At 43.9% G+C, this 14,791-nt stretch overlaps 1 protein-coding gene across 5 annotated transcripts in view; it reads left to right on the forward strand.

The window, feature by feature from the left end:
* The window catches only part of qkia (QKI, KH domain containing, RNA binding a), a 94,955-nt gene that overhangs the window by 44,665 nt on the left and 35,499 nt on the right, over window positions 1-14,791 (forward strand). The window lies entirely within an intron of this gene.

Genomic DNA, 14,791 nt, shown 5'->3' on the forward strand with positions numbered 1-14,791 from the left:
CATGGCCCAGGTGTGTAGTTGACACTGACCAAAGATGAAGCTTATACGACCAAATCCCAAGGAGGAGTTCGAAAAAGTTCGAGGCATGGAAATGGCAAAATTAGAGCCAAAATGTCACCTTCTCTTCCAAATGGCGGACTTCCTGTTGGGTTTGCGTCAATGGGCCCACAGACTTTTTTGTTCGTCTTGGCATGATACACATGTGTGCCAAATTTCATACATGTAGCTCAAACGATGTGGTCGTAGGGCTGCATTTAACAAGGCATAGGTGGCGCTGTAGAGCCATTTCCCAGTGCTCATATGTAAAACCATTAAAATACAAAATTTTTCACCAGACCTGGCATGTGTGCAAAATTTCATGAGTTTTTGAGCATGTTTAGGCCCTCAAAAAGGCCCTTGTTTTGCCTGAATAATAATAATAATAATAATTAAAGCTGCAAGCAGCGTTATGAGGGCCCTCGCACCCCCGGCGCGTCGAGCCACGCCCAACACCTAAAACCAGCACGTCCGATCTGATGTCACATTGATGGAATTCATGCATTTAACCACCAGCTAACATTTCAACTCATTCATTCATGATTAGTTAGTCGTTCCACTAGGTGGCGCTCTAACCATTATGTACAAATGGCATAACAAACATTTCCGAGCTCGAGTCTCATCACACCTGAGACGTTTGGGAGAGATTGGACATTGTGTTTTTGAGTGACAGCAGATTACTGCTTTTTGGCGAGTGATTCAAACTCTAAGTGCCGCCATAACCAGCCCGTTTCCCTGGACGTAAAAAGCTTCGCAATTTAACATCACAAAGGTCTTTAGATTCCACACACTGGAGATTGGTTCAATATGATGAAATCCCTTGGAGGAGTTCGTCAAAGAACGGTGCCTGGAAAGAGGGGAAAATGTCACAAAAATTACACATTAATTTTAAAATGGCTGACTTCCTGTTAGATTTGGGATATTGCTCCAAGAGACTTTTTTGTACATCTTGATATCTCCTATAAGCTTACCAGGTTTCAGACTCATACATAAAACACAGAGCTGGGGCTGATGTTTTGAAATTTTGTAGGGGGCGCTGTGGAGCCATTTTGCGCTATTCAATGAAAATGATCACATAACAACAAAGCCTTAAGCACAATGGAGGTGTGCGCCAAATTTCAAGCCTCTATAAACTTTCCAAGCCCCTCAAAAGCCACTTCATTTTTCACGGTGAACAGCGTTGCCACCAGGGTGCGCCGTTCAGTTTAAAGTCACAATTTTTGCACTAAAGCATCATCAAGGACTGATGGTGATATTCACCGCTTTTGAGGTGGCCACTATGAACCTGTGAAAATCAGTACAACAAAGTGTAAGACATGACATTTCCTGTTCCCACTAGGTGGCGCTCTTCATATTCCTGACAATGGGCACATCAATCTGTTCAGGGCGGGTGTGACATCATGCCTGTAAAGTCTGGTACTAATCAGACTGGATTTCATGGAGTTATACTAATTTGTTTCTTCATGGCAAGATATCAAAGTTCGCCATGCTGCTGAGGTCACACCCTTTCGTGAAAAGCCACAGTTTTCACTGTACCCCAAGACCAACTCCTTAAGGCTTTCCTGGAGAAATTTGAGGCTGCAGATGTCACCCATCACTATACTGTACCCCAAAGTGTAAAACATGACATTTCCTGTTCCCACTAGGTGGCGCTGTCCTTGATGTCAAATATGGCAGTTGAAATATGTTCAGGGGTGGAGCCTTATCATATGTGTTCACTTTGGTCAAGGTCAGAAAATGTATGACAAAATGAGAGGCAATAAGATTTTCATGGCGAGTCATCGAAATTCGCCGTGGCGCCACGGCCTCATGGTATTGTGAAAACTCAAAAGCTCCGCAATTTAACATGGCACAAGGGTGTAGTTGGCACTGACCAAATATGAAGGTTATGAAATCAAACCCCAAGGAGGAGTTCGTTAAAGTTCGAGGCATGGAAACGGTAAAATCAGAGCCAAAATGTCACCTTCAATCCAAAATGGCGGACTTCCTGTTGGGTTTAGGACATTGCCATAATAGACTTTTTTGTTCGACTCTGAACGTTATATAGGTGTACCGACTTTCAAACGTGTAGGTCATACCCATACCGGGGGCTCGCGTTTTTCATTTTTCTAGGTGGCGCTACTGAGCTAATTTTCCCTGGCCATGTCTGGGAACATTAAAATACGTAAATTTTCACCAGACCTGACGCGTGTGCAAAATTTCATGAGTTTTCGAGCATGTTTAGGCCCTCAAACGGCCAATTCATTTGCCGAAATAATAATAATAATAATAATAATAATAAACAGAGCAATTACAATAGGGCCTTCGCACTGTCAGTGCTCGGGCCCTAATTAAAGCTGCAAGCAGCGTTATGAGGGCCCTCGCACCCCCGGCACGTCGAGCCACTGCCAACACCTCAAACCGGCACGTCCGATGTGATGTCACATTGATGGATTTCATGCTTTTAATCACCAGCTAACATTTCATCTTATTCAACCAGGATTATAGTCATGCCACTAGGTGGCGCTCTAACCATTATTGACAAATAGCATAACAAACATTTCCAAGCTCGAGTCTCATCACACCTGCGACCTTTGGGAGAGATTGGACATTGTGTTTTTTAGTGACAGCAGATTACTGCTTTTTGCGAGTGATTGAAACTCTACGTGCCGCCATGACCACCCCGTTTCCCTTAACGGAAAAAGCTTCGCAATTTAACATCACAAAGGTCTTTAGATTCTACACACTGAAGAATGCTTCAATATGATGAAATCCCTTGGAGGAGTTCGTCAAAGTATGAGGCCTGAAAAGAGGGGAAAATGTCATCAAAATTACACATTAATTTTAAAATGGCTGACTTCCTGTTGGATTTGGGATATTGCTCCAAGAGACTTTTTTGTACATCTTGATATCTTACACAAGCTTACCAAGTGTCAGACTCATAGATGAAACACAGAGCAGGGGCTGATGTTTTGAAATATTGTAGGGGGCGCTGTGGAGCCATTTTGCGCTATTCAAGGAAAATGGTTACATAACAACAATGCCTTCATCCATTTGGAGGTGTGTGCCAAATTTCAAGCCTCTATAAACTTTCCAAGCCCCTCAAAAGCCACTTCATCTTTCATGGTGAACCGCGTTGCCACCAGGGTGCGCCGTTCAGTTTAAAGTCACAATTTTTGCACTGAAGCATCACGAGGGACTGATGTTGATATTCACCGCTTTTGAGGTGGCCACGATGAACCTGTGAAAATCAGTACAACAAAATTAAAGCCATGACATTTCCTGTTGCCATTAGGTGGCGCTGTCCGTATTTCCGACAATGGGCACATCAATCTGTTCAGGGCGGGTCTGCCATCATGCCTGTAAAGTCTGGTACTGATCAGACTGGATTTCATTGAGTTATACTAATTTGTTTATTCATGGCGTGACATCAAAGTTCGCCATGCTGCTGGGGTCACACCCTTTTGCGAAAAGTCACAGTTTTCACTGTAACCCAAGACCAACTCCTTAAGGCTTTCCTGGAGAAATTTGAGGCTGCAGATGTCACCCATCACTATACTGTACCCCAAAGTGTAAAACATGACATTTCCTGTTCCCACTAGGTGGCGCTGTCCTTGATGTCAAATATGGCAGTTGAAATATGTTCAGGGGTGGAGCCTTATCATATGTGTGCTGTTTGGTCCAGATAGGAACATGTATGACAAAATGAGAGGCAATAAGATTTTCATGGCGAGTCATCGAAATTCGCCATGGCGCCACGGCCTCATAGTATTGTGAAAACTCAAAAGCTCCGCAATTTAACATGGCACAAGGGTGTAGTTGGCACTGACCAAATATGAAGGTTATGAAATCAAACCCCAAGGAGGAGTTCGTCAAAGTTCGAGGCATGGAAATGGTAAAATCAGAGCCAAAATGTCACCTTCAATCCAAAATGGCGGACTTCCTGTTGGGTTTAGGACATTGCCATAATAGACTTTTTTGTTCGACTCTGAACATTATATAGGTGTACCGACTTTCAAACATGTAGGTCATACCCATACCGGGGGCTCGCGTTTTTCATTTTTCTAGGTGGCGCTACTGAGCTAATTTTCCCTGGCCATGTCTGAGAACATTAAAATACGTAAATTTTCACCAGACCTGACGCGTGTGCAAAATTTCATGAGTTTTCGAGCATGTTTAGGCCCTCAAACGGCCAATTCATTTGCCGAAATAATAATAATAATAATAATAATAATAATAATAATAATAATAATAAACAGAGCAATTACAATAGGGCCTTCGCACTATCAGTGCTCGGGCCCTAATAATAATAATAAGAAACGGAGCAGATACAATAGGGCCTTCGCACTCTCAGTGCTCGGGCCCTAATTAAAGCTGCAAGCAGCGTTATGAGGGCCCTCGCACCCCCGGCGTGTCGAGCCATGCCCAACACCTGAAACCAGCATGTCCGATCTGATGTCACATTGATGGAATTCATGCATTTAACCACCAGTTAACATTTCATTTGGTTCAACCATGAGTATAGTCGTTCCACTAGGTGGCTCTCTAACCATTATAGACAAAGGGCATACCAAACATTTCCGAGCTCGAGTCTCATCACGCCTGTGACCTTTGGGAGAGATTGGACTTTGTGTCTTTGAGTGACAGCATATTACTGCTTTTTGGCGAGTGATTGAAACTCCACGTGCCGCCATGACCACCCCGTTTCCTTGAACGTAAAAAGCTTCGCAATTTAACATCACAAAGGTCTTTAGATTCCACACACTGGAGAATGGTTCAATATGATGAAATCCCTTGGAGGAGTTCGTCAAAGTATGAAGCCTGAAAAGAGGGGAAAATGTCGCCAAAATTACACATTAATTTTAAAATGGCTGACTTCCTGTTGGATTTGGGATATTGCTCCAAGAGACTTTTTTGTACATCTTGATATCTCCTATAAGCCTACCAGGTTTCAGATTCATACATAAAACACAGAGCAGGGGCTGTGGTTTTGAAATTTTGTAGGGGGCGCTGTGGAGCAATTTCGCGCTATTCAATGAAAATGATCACATGCCAACAAAGCCTTCATCCATTTGGAGGTGTGTGCCAAATTTCAAGCCTCTATAAACTTGCCAAGACCCTCAAAAGCCACTTCATCTTTCATGTTGAACAGCGTTGCCACCAGGGTGCGCCGTTCAGTTTAAACTCACAATTTTTGCACTGAAGCATCACGAGGGACTGATGGTGATATTCACCGCTTTTGAGGTGGCCAAGATGAACCTGTGAAAATCAGTACAACAAAATTAAAGCCATGACATTTCCTGTTGCCACTAGGTGGCGCTGTCCGTATTTCCGACAATGGGCACATCAATCTGTTCAGGGCGGGTCTGACATCATGCCTGTAAAGTCTGGTACTGATCAGACTGGATTTCATTGAGTTATACTAATTTGTTTCTTCATGGCGTGACATCAAAGTTCGCCATGCTGCTGGGGTCACACCCTTTCGCGAAAACTCACAGTTTTCACTGTAACCCAAGACCAACTCCTTAAGGCTTTCCTGGAGAAATTTGAGGCTGCAGATGTCACCCTTCACTATACTGTACCCCAAAGTGTAAAACATGACATTTCCTGTTCCCACTAGGTGGCGCTGTCCTTGAGGTCAAATATGGCAGTTGAAATATGTTCAGGGGTGGAGCCTTATCATATGTGTGCTCTTTGGTCCAGATTGGAACATGTATGACAGAATGAGAGGCAATAAGATTTTCATGGCGAGTCATCGAAATTCGCCATGGCGCCACGGCCTCATAGTATTGTGAAAACTCAAAAGCTCCGCAATTTAACATGGCACAAGGGTGTAGTTGACACTGTCCAAATTTGAAGCTTATACGACCAAATCCCAAGGAGGAGTTCGTTAAAGTACAAGGCATGGAAACGGTAAAATCAGAGCCAAAATGTCACCTTCAATCCAAAATGGCGGACTTCCTGTTGGGTTTGCGTCAATGGGCCCACAGACTTTTTTGTTCGTCTTGGCATGATACACATGTGTGCCAAATTTCATACATGTAGCTGAAACGATGTGGTCGTAGGGCTGCATTTAACAAGGCATAGGTGGCGCTCTAGAGCCATTTCCCAGTGCTCATATGTAAAACCATTAAAATACGTAAATTTTCACCAGACCTGACGCGTGCGCAAAATTTCCAGAGTTTTCGAGCATGTTTAGGCCCTCAAAAGGCCGATTCATTTGCCGGAATAATAATAATAATAATAATTAAAGCTGCAAGCAGCGTTATGAGGGCCCTCGCACCCCATCGCGTCGAGCTACGCCCAACACCTACAACCAGCACGTCCGATCTGATGTCACATTGATGAAATTCATGCATTCAACCACCAGCTAACATTTCATCTCATTCAACCATGATTATAGTCGTCCCACTAGGTGGCGCTCTAACCATTACTGACAAATGGCATAACAAACATTTCCCAGCTCGAGTCTCATCACGCCTGCGACCTTTGGGACATATTGGACATTTTGATTTTGAGTGACAGCAGATTACTGCTTTTTGGCGAGTGACTGAAACTCCACGTGCCGCCATGACCACCCGTTTCCCTGAACGTAAAAAGCTTCGCAATTTAACATCACAAAGGTCTTTAGATTCCACACACTGGAGATTGGTTCAATATGATGAAATCCCTTGGAGGAGTTCGTCAAAGAACGGTGGCTGGAAAGAGGGGAAAATGTCACAAAAATTACACATTAATTTTAAAATGGCTGACTTCCTGTTGGATTTGGGATATTGCTCCAAGAGACTTTTTTGTACATCTTGATATCTCCTATAAGCTTACCAGGTTTCAGACTCATACATAAAACACAGAGCTGGGGCTGATGTTTTGAAATTTTGTAGGGGGCGCTGTGGAGCCATTTTGCGCTATTCAATGAAAATGATCACATAACAACAAAGCATTCATCACAATGGAGGTGTGTGCCAAATTTCAAGCCTCTATAAACTTTCCAAGCCCCTCAAAAGCCACTTCATTTTTCATGGTGAACAGCGTTGCCACCAGGGTGCGCCGTTCAGTTTAAAGTCACAATTTTTGCACTAAAGCATCATCAAGGACTGATGGTGATATTCACCGCTTTTGAGGTGGCCACTATGAACCTGTGAAAATCAGTACAACAAAGTGTAAGACATGACATTTCCTGTTCCCACTAGGTGGCGCTCTTCATATTCCTGACAATGGGCACATCAATCTGTTCAGGGCGGGTCTGACATCATGCCTGTAAAGTCTGGTACTAATCAGACTGGATTTCATGGAGTTATACTAATTTGTTTCTTCATGGCGAGATATCAAAGTTCGCCATGCTGCTGAGGTCACACCCTTTCGTGAAAAGCCACAGTTTTCACTGTACCCCAAGACCAACTCCTTAAGGCTTTCCTGGAGAAATTTGAGGCTGCAGATGTCACCCATCACTATACTGTACCCCAAAGTGTAAAACATGACATTTCCTGTTCCCACTAGGTGGCGCTGTCCTTGATGTCAAATATGGCAGTTGAAATATGTTCAGGGGTGGAGCCTTATCATATGTGTTCACTTTGGTCAAGGTCAGAAAATGTATGACAAAATGAGAGGCAATAAGATTTTCATGGCGAGTCATCGAAATTCGCCGTGGCGCCACGGCCTCATGGTATTGTGAAAACTCAAAAGCTCCGCAATTTAACATGGCACAAGGGTGTAGTTGGCACTGACCAAATATGAAGGTTATGAAATCAAACCCCAAGGAGGAGTTCGTTAAAGTTCGAGGCATGGAAACGGTAAAATCAGAGCCAAAATGTCACCTTCAATCCAAAATGGCGGACTTCCTGTTGGGTTTAGGACATTGCCATAATAGACTTTTTTGTTTGACTCTGAACGTTATATAGGTGTGCCGACTTTCAAACATGTAGGTCATACCCATATCGGGGGCTCGCGTTTTTCATTTTTCTAGGTGGCGCTACTGAGCTAATTTTCCCTGGCCATGTCTGGGAACATTAAAATACGTAAATTTTCACCAGACCTGACGCGTGTGCAAAATTTCATGAGTTTTCGAGCATGTTTAGGCCCTCAAACGGCCAATTCATTTGCCGAAATAATAATAATAATAATAATAATAATAAACAGAGCAATTACAATAGGGCCTTCGCACTGTCAGTGCTCGGGCCCTAATTAAAGCTGCAAGCAGCGTTATGAGGGCCCTCGCACCCCCGGCACGTCGAGCCACTGCCAACACCTCAAACCGGCACGTCCGATGTGATGTCACATTGATGGATTTCATGCTTTTAATCACCAGCTAACATTTCATCTTATTCAACCAGGATTATAGTCATGCCACTAGGTGGCGCTCTAACCATTATTGACAAATAGCATAACAAACATTTCCAAGCTCGAGTCTCATCACACCTGCGACCTTTGGGAGAGATTGGACATTGTGTTTTTTAGTGACAGCAGATTACTGCTTTTTGCGAGTGATTGAAACTCTACGTGCCGCCATGACAACCCCGTTTCCCTGAACGGAAAAAGCTTCGCAATTTAACATCACAAAGGTCTTTAGATTCTACACACTGAAGAATGCTTCAATATGATGAAATCCCTTGGAGGAGTTCGTCAAAGAACGGTGCCTGGAAAGAGTGGAAAATATCACAAAAATTACACATTAATTTTAAAATGGCTGACTTCCTGTTGGATTTGGGATATTGCTCCAAGAGACTTTTTTGTACATCTTGATATCTCCTATAAGCTTACCAGGTTTCAGACTCATAGATAAAACACAGAGCTGGGGCTGTTGTTTTGAAATTTTGTAGGGGGCGCTGTGGAGCCATTTTGCGCTATTCAATGAAAATGATCACATAACAACAAAGCCTTACGCACAATGGAGGTGTGCGCCAAATTTCAAGCCTCTATAAACTTTCCAAGCCCCTCAAAAGCCACTTCATTTTTCACGGTGAACAGCGTTGCCACCAGGGTGCGCCGTTCAGTTTAAAGTCAAAATTTTTGCACTAAAGCATCATCAAGGACTGATGGTGATATTCACCGCTTTTGAGGTGGCCACGATGAACCTGTGAAAATCAGTACAACAAAGTGTAAGACATGACATTTCCTCTTCCCACTAGGTGGCGCTCTTCATATTCCTGACAATGGGCACATCAATCTGTTCAGGGCGGGTGTGACATCATGCCTGTAAAGTCTGGTACTAATCAGACTGGATTTCATTGAGTTATACTAATTTGTTTCTTCATGGCGTGACATCAAAGTTCGCCATGCTGCTGGTGTCACACCCTTTGGCGAAAAGTCACAGTTTTCACTGTAACCCAAGACCAACTCCTTAAGGCTTTCCTGGAGAAATTTGAGGCTGCAGATGTCACCCATCACAATACTGTACCCCAAAGTGTAAAACATGACATTTCCTGTTCCCACTAGGTGGCGCTGTCCTTGATGTCAAATATGGCAGTTGAAATATGTTCAGGGGTGGAGCCTTATCATATGTGTTCACTTTGGTCAAGGTCAGAAAATGTTTGACAAAATGAGAGGCAATAAGATTTTCATGGCGAGTCATCGAAATTCGCCATGGCGCCACGGCCTCATGGTATTGTGAAAACTCAAAAGCTCCGCAATTTAACATGGCACAAGGGTGTAGTTGACACTGTCCAAATTTGAAGCTTATAGAACCAAATGCCAAGGAGGAGTTCGTTAAAGTTCGAGGCATCGAAACGGTAAAATCAGAGCCAAAATGTCACATTCAATCCAAAATGGCGGACTTCCTGTTGGGTTTAGGACATTGCCATAATAGACTTTTTTGTTCGACTCTGAACGTTATATAGGTGTACCGACTTTCAAACATGTAGGTCATACCCATACCGGGGGCTCGCGTTTTTCATTTTTCTAGGTGGCGCTACTGAGCTAATTTTCCCAGGCCATGTCTGAGAACATTAAAATACGTAAATTTTCACCAGACCTGACGCGTGTGCAAAATTTCATGAGTTTTCGAGCATGTTTAGGCCCTCAAACGGCCAATTCATTTGCCGAAATAATAATAATAATAATAATAATAAACAGAGCAATTACAATAGGGCCTTCGCACTGTCAGTGCTCGGGCCCTAATAAACAGAGCAATTACAATAGGGCCTTCGCACTGTCAGTGCTCGGGCCCTAATAATAATAAACAGAGCAATTACAATAGGGCCTTCGCACTGTCAGTGCTCGGGCCCTAATTATCAAAGGAGCTATGGATTAGGCACTAAATGCTGGGTGTGCTGAATAGAGAGCTTTGAAGTCTGTAGGGCTTTGAGGCGTAAATGTCACCACTGGAATCTAAGTCTAATTTTCACTCCTTCATCAGCCTATGGCCTTGTCCTCTGTCCCTCCCAAACATCAGGTATGCAGGTTTCAGTAGTTTATACACCCGTCTGCTCCATTTCATATTCCTTCTATACTGTTTTTTGGCAGGGGTAGGGATCAAGCAGTAGTGTGAAGGTAAATATGATGGATTATTTCAGTGATGCAACACTAGAGCCCAAAGATAAATGAGTGACTAAAAGCAGGGAGCTTGTCTGTGATTAAATGAAAGACCTGTCCACTACAGGGGTGGGGGTCACAGATAAGCAAAGGAAACGCCAAGGTCCTGACAAAGAGGAAAAGGAAGCCCGCAGAGTTTCCAGAAGCTATGAATGGATACAGAAGGGAGGATATGGAAACAAAAGGGATGTATTTTACCAACTAAGCGGGCTGGTAACTTCTGTAAAGCCTCCATAAACTGGATATCATTGTTTCGCAATAATGCTTTCAGACTTTGAGGGAGGTTTAGAGTAAAGTAAGTGAAAAGATGGGGAGAGATGATGGTGCCTGGTGTAACCAGGTTCCTCCTTTCCATGATGCATTGCACTGAATGAACTATTCCTCATTTCCATAAGCCCAGCAAGGCTGGTTAATAAGTGATTGGTATTCTGCTCCTGGCCTTGCCCGGCTCTTCGATAAGCCTTCCACGCACACAGTCAGAACCCTCAGCATGATCTCATTTCCTGTCTCCCCACCACCACAAACAAACGCCGTCAAAGGCACAATTGTTCTGCTTCTGTGAGCATTGTTGGTGGAACTGCTGTTTTTTCTCAGTAGTTCACACAAAACCAGAATGCCCGTGCACACAAACCCGTGCAGCTCTGTATGCCGAGGGTGTCTGTAAGAGTTCACCCCATACATTGTGTCACACACGCTCACAAACACACAGTGACAGAGACGTAGATGCACACAGCATAACCCGCCTGTGGAGTAGCGATAACTGGGACTAAACAAAGGCCCTTTAATGTCAGTGTAAGCCTTTGTCCTGGAGGGGGCTTTGTGAGTATGAATGTGTGCGCATCTGTATGTCTTTGTGTTTACACATGAGCTATGTGTGAATACTGTATATGTTTGTATTTGTATTTTGTTGTTTGTTTGTTTGTTTGTTTTTTGTGGGGGGGGGGGTGAAACTTTGAGAAAACTCAGATAACGTGACACTGAACTCAAGAACTGAAGAGAAGACTTCCATTGCAATTTTCTACTACTGTAAATAATCGAGCCCAACCCCCCTCCTTTTTCTTTTTAGTGAGGAAAATCATAGATCTGTTGACGATAATCAATAATAAAGCTCTGGAAGTCCAGACGAGAAAAATGATGGCTCCCAGATGTTTTTTAAGTCTGCAGAAGCACGGAGTTGATTTAACAGCAGGAAGACAGAAAATGAAAGCTAGCTTGATAGTTTAGCAGGCCCGGGTGAAGACTGGATAGTGCATTTGGCAGTCAGGGCACAGTATCCGTCCTTCTCCCCTGTCTGGCTGTACTGAGTGTAGTTCCTGGCAGAGTCGAGGGCCCTGTACCCTTCTGATAACTCACCCGCTTGGCTGTTCATTGTCTCTACATTCCAGTGGCTGAAAATGGAGGTCGCTTTTTTGTAAAAGCATATCAACATCCATGAAAAGAGTGTCAAACCCTCACTGCAGACCAGGGAGCAAAGCGAGCCATCCACTACAATTAAAATGCTGAGCTTTATTCTGTTACTGAGTAAATGTGGCTTCACTCTTTACAGCAGTGTTACATTTCAAATTGCAAAGTTTAAATATGATAGGTGGCTGCTTTGTTGAAATGCTCGCGTAGTCACGTCACAGCAAAAAACTGAGGTGTACTGCCAGCTTAACATATATATGTATTTTTGAAACTTACAGGAAGAAACGTGAAGTGTGCAAACAATATATGGACATGTGAGACAAAGCCAGACGAGGCACGTGGCGTTTAAATGGTAAATGGCCTGCATTTGTATAGCGCTTTTCTAGTACATAGGACCCCAAAGCGCTTTACACTACATTCAGTCATCCACCCATTCACACACACATTCACACACTGGCGATAGCAAGCTACATTGTAGCCACAGCTGCCCTGGGGCGCACTGACAGAGGCGAGGCTGCCGGACACAGGCGCCACCGGGCCCTCTGACCACCACCAGTAGGCAAACACGGGGTTAGTATCTTGCCCAAGGATATTTGGCATGCAGCCAGGATGCAGCCTGGGATCGAACCACCGACCTTCTGATTAGTGGCTGACCTGCTCTGCCACCTGAGCTACAACCACCCCGTGGCTGTGCAGAGTGCTCGCTGGGTTTTCTGCTTTTCCACCAGTCTTACTCAGCTGTACACAGGAACCCCTGCAACTCAATAGAGACAGCACCACCGCAAGAGGGCCTGGGGCCATAACAATCCGCACACTTCTTTTATCTGCAAGGACCCGTCAGATGGAGTTGAGTAGTTAGCTTGTCTACCTGCACAGTGTGAAAAATACGAGAATGCGCCGGTGCTGGCCTTTCTTACTCATAATCATTTCCCAAGTAGTGGTAAAACAAGATGTGGCATCATAACTTTTTCCTTTCTTTATTTCTTCCTGCTTTCCTCCTTCGTGTCACTGCTCTCTGACAAACACAGCATAATCATGTTCACATTGTACACCTCTGCTGTAAAAAGGTGAGTGGTTCGACTAGTTGCCACCTCAGAGTTTTAATCAGATATTCTCCTACCCCCTTCTATAATCCGATGATTTAAGCTTGGTGTGTAATATATATGTATTTAATATATTCACGGTGAATAAATCTGTCAGTTTTGGGACTGATGGGTTATATTGTAGGTTTTAAGGCCAATTGGAGCTGTCACATGTCATATCTGCACAGAAATCTACATATACATTTAGATTTTTTTCTTTCTCTTTAACCTTGTATTTGCTAATTTGATAGCAAGCATTTTTCAAATATGTCACCACTGTTGTTAGCAGAGTGTAACACACATCACTGTAGCTTGAGTTTAGTGGGTTAGAAACTGTGTGTTTGTGTGGTATGTGTAGGAGTACCACAGTACTCAGGGTTCACCCTCGTCTGCAGCGGGAGCTGTGATGCAGACAGACAGCTCTCTCTTCTGTGCTTCTCGAGGCTGTGCATGCATCTGTGTGTTTATGTACAAGTCAGAAGCAGGCCACCATACCTCGTTGGTGGCTGACCTCCGAGGACAGGTGTCCTTACATCCTTCAGCTGGCACACACACAAATGTAGCCCCTGTGCCAGTTTCCTGCATTCGAGTTAACCAAACGGACAGTTGCCTTGTGACAGAGAAAAGCACGCTTGCAGCCTGTGTAGCAGCACGCCATGATCGTCTGTGGGAGACTCCAGTCACAGGGTGTGTCTTTCCTGTTAGAGACAGGCCAGGGATGCAGGCAAAACCCACCGACAGGGACTAGAAAAACAAAAGGCCCGGAGTTTTCGATTGTCCTCAGTAGCATTTATGTTGTTTAGGGGAAATACTGGCAACATCACATTAAATTTGTAATCCCTCTGTAATTAAATGTGACTCCTCTGATAGCCTTTTGGATTTTGCAGAGGCACTGGTGCGGTGGCGTGCGTAAGCAGATGTGACTGCGTTTTAAGAATTTAATGCTGTGGTGTCACAGCTCATTGCGACAGCCCAAGAGACGAATAGTTGTGCTTCTGATTGTCAAGGAAAGCTTTCCGCTATGGCAGTGAGCATTTTCAGGTAGAAAAAGAAGGGGGGAGGGGGCATCTCTTACCCGTCATGCTCTCCACCAGCATACGTTATTGAAACCTGGGTGGTTTGTTTACCTTTTTATACATCACTGTGCTCCTCCTTACCCTCTGTTTTCGTTCTGGCTGAAAATTGATTTGGATTATTCCAACATGTTTTCTCTTTATCCTGTTGGAAACCAGTTTCATGTCAAGAGGATTATGTTGGCAAATTTGTTTCCTTGTGGTACAAAGCTCCACAGCCACTCACCAGTGAAAGGGGGGCCATGATAATAAAATTGTGTCAAAACACACTGCCATACTTCACAACCCCTAGCACACTTTCCACCTCAATTTCCCTTGTTCTTTTTCCACCATGCCCACCCAGACTACACCCTGTGTAGTTAATATTCTATTTTTTGTTTGAGATCATTTTGACATCTATTGGGGCAAGCCAACCTCACTGTCGTCTTTGATCGTGCTCTCATTGTGGTGAAGGGACAAAAAATACAACCAGTGCAGCTATTTTAGCACAGTTTCCAGTCAAATAGGTGGGAAAAAACTGAAAAAAAAGAGGAACTGTATCTGCTGGTTACCAACTTTTCCTTTCCTACATTTAGTAGACAGCAGATTGTTTGTGTCAGACAAGGGAAAAAAATCTATTTTGGGTTAAGCATGGCCTGGTAGATCACAGAAAACACATGATGGACGGCACCTGCACGCGTACTTGCTTAA

Source organism: Rhamphochromis sp. 'chilingali' (assembly GCF_963969265.1).
Source record: "Rhamphochromis sp. 'chilingali' genome assembly, chromosome: 21".
NCBI lineage: Eukaryota > Metazoa > Chordata > Actinopteri > Cichliformes > Cichlidae > Rhamphochromis > Rhamphochromis sp. 'chilingali'.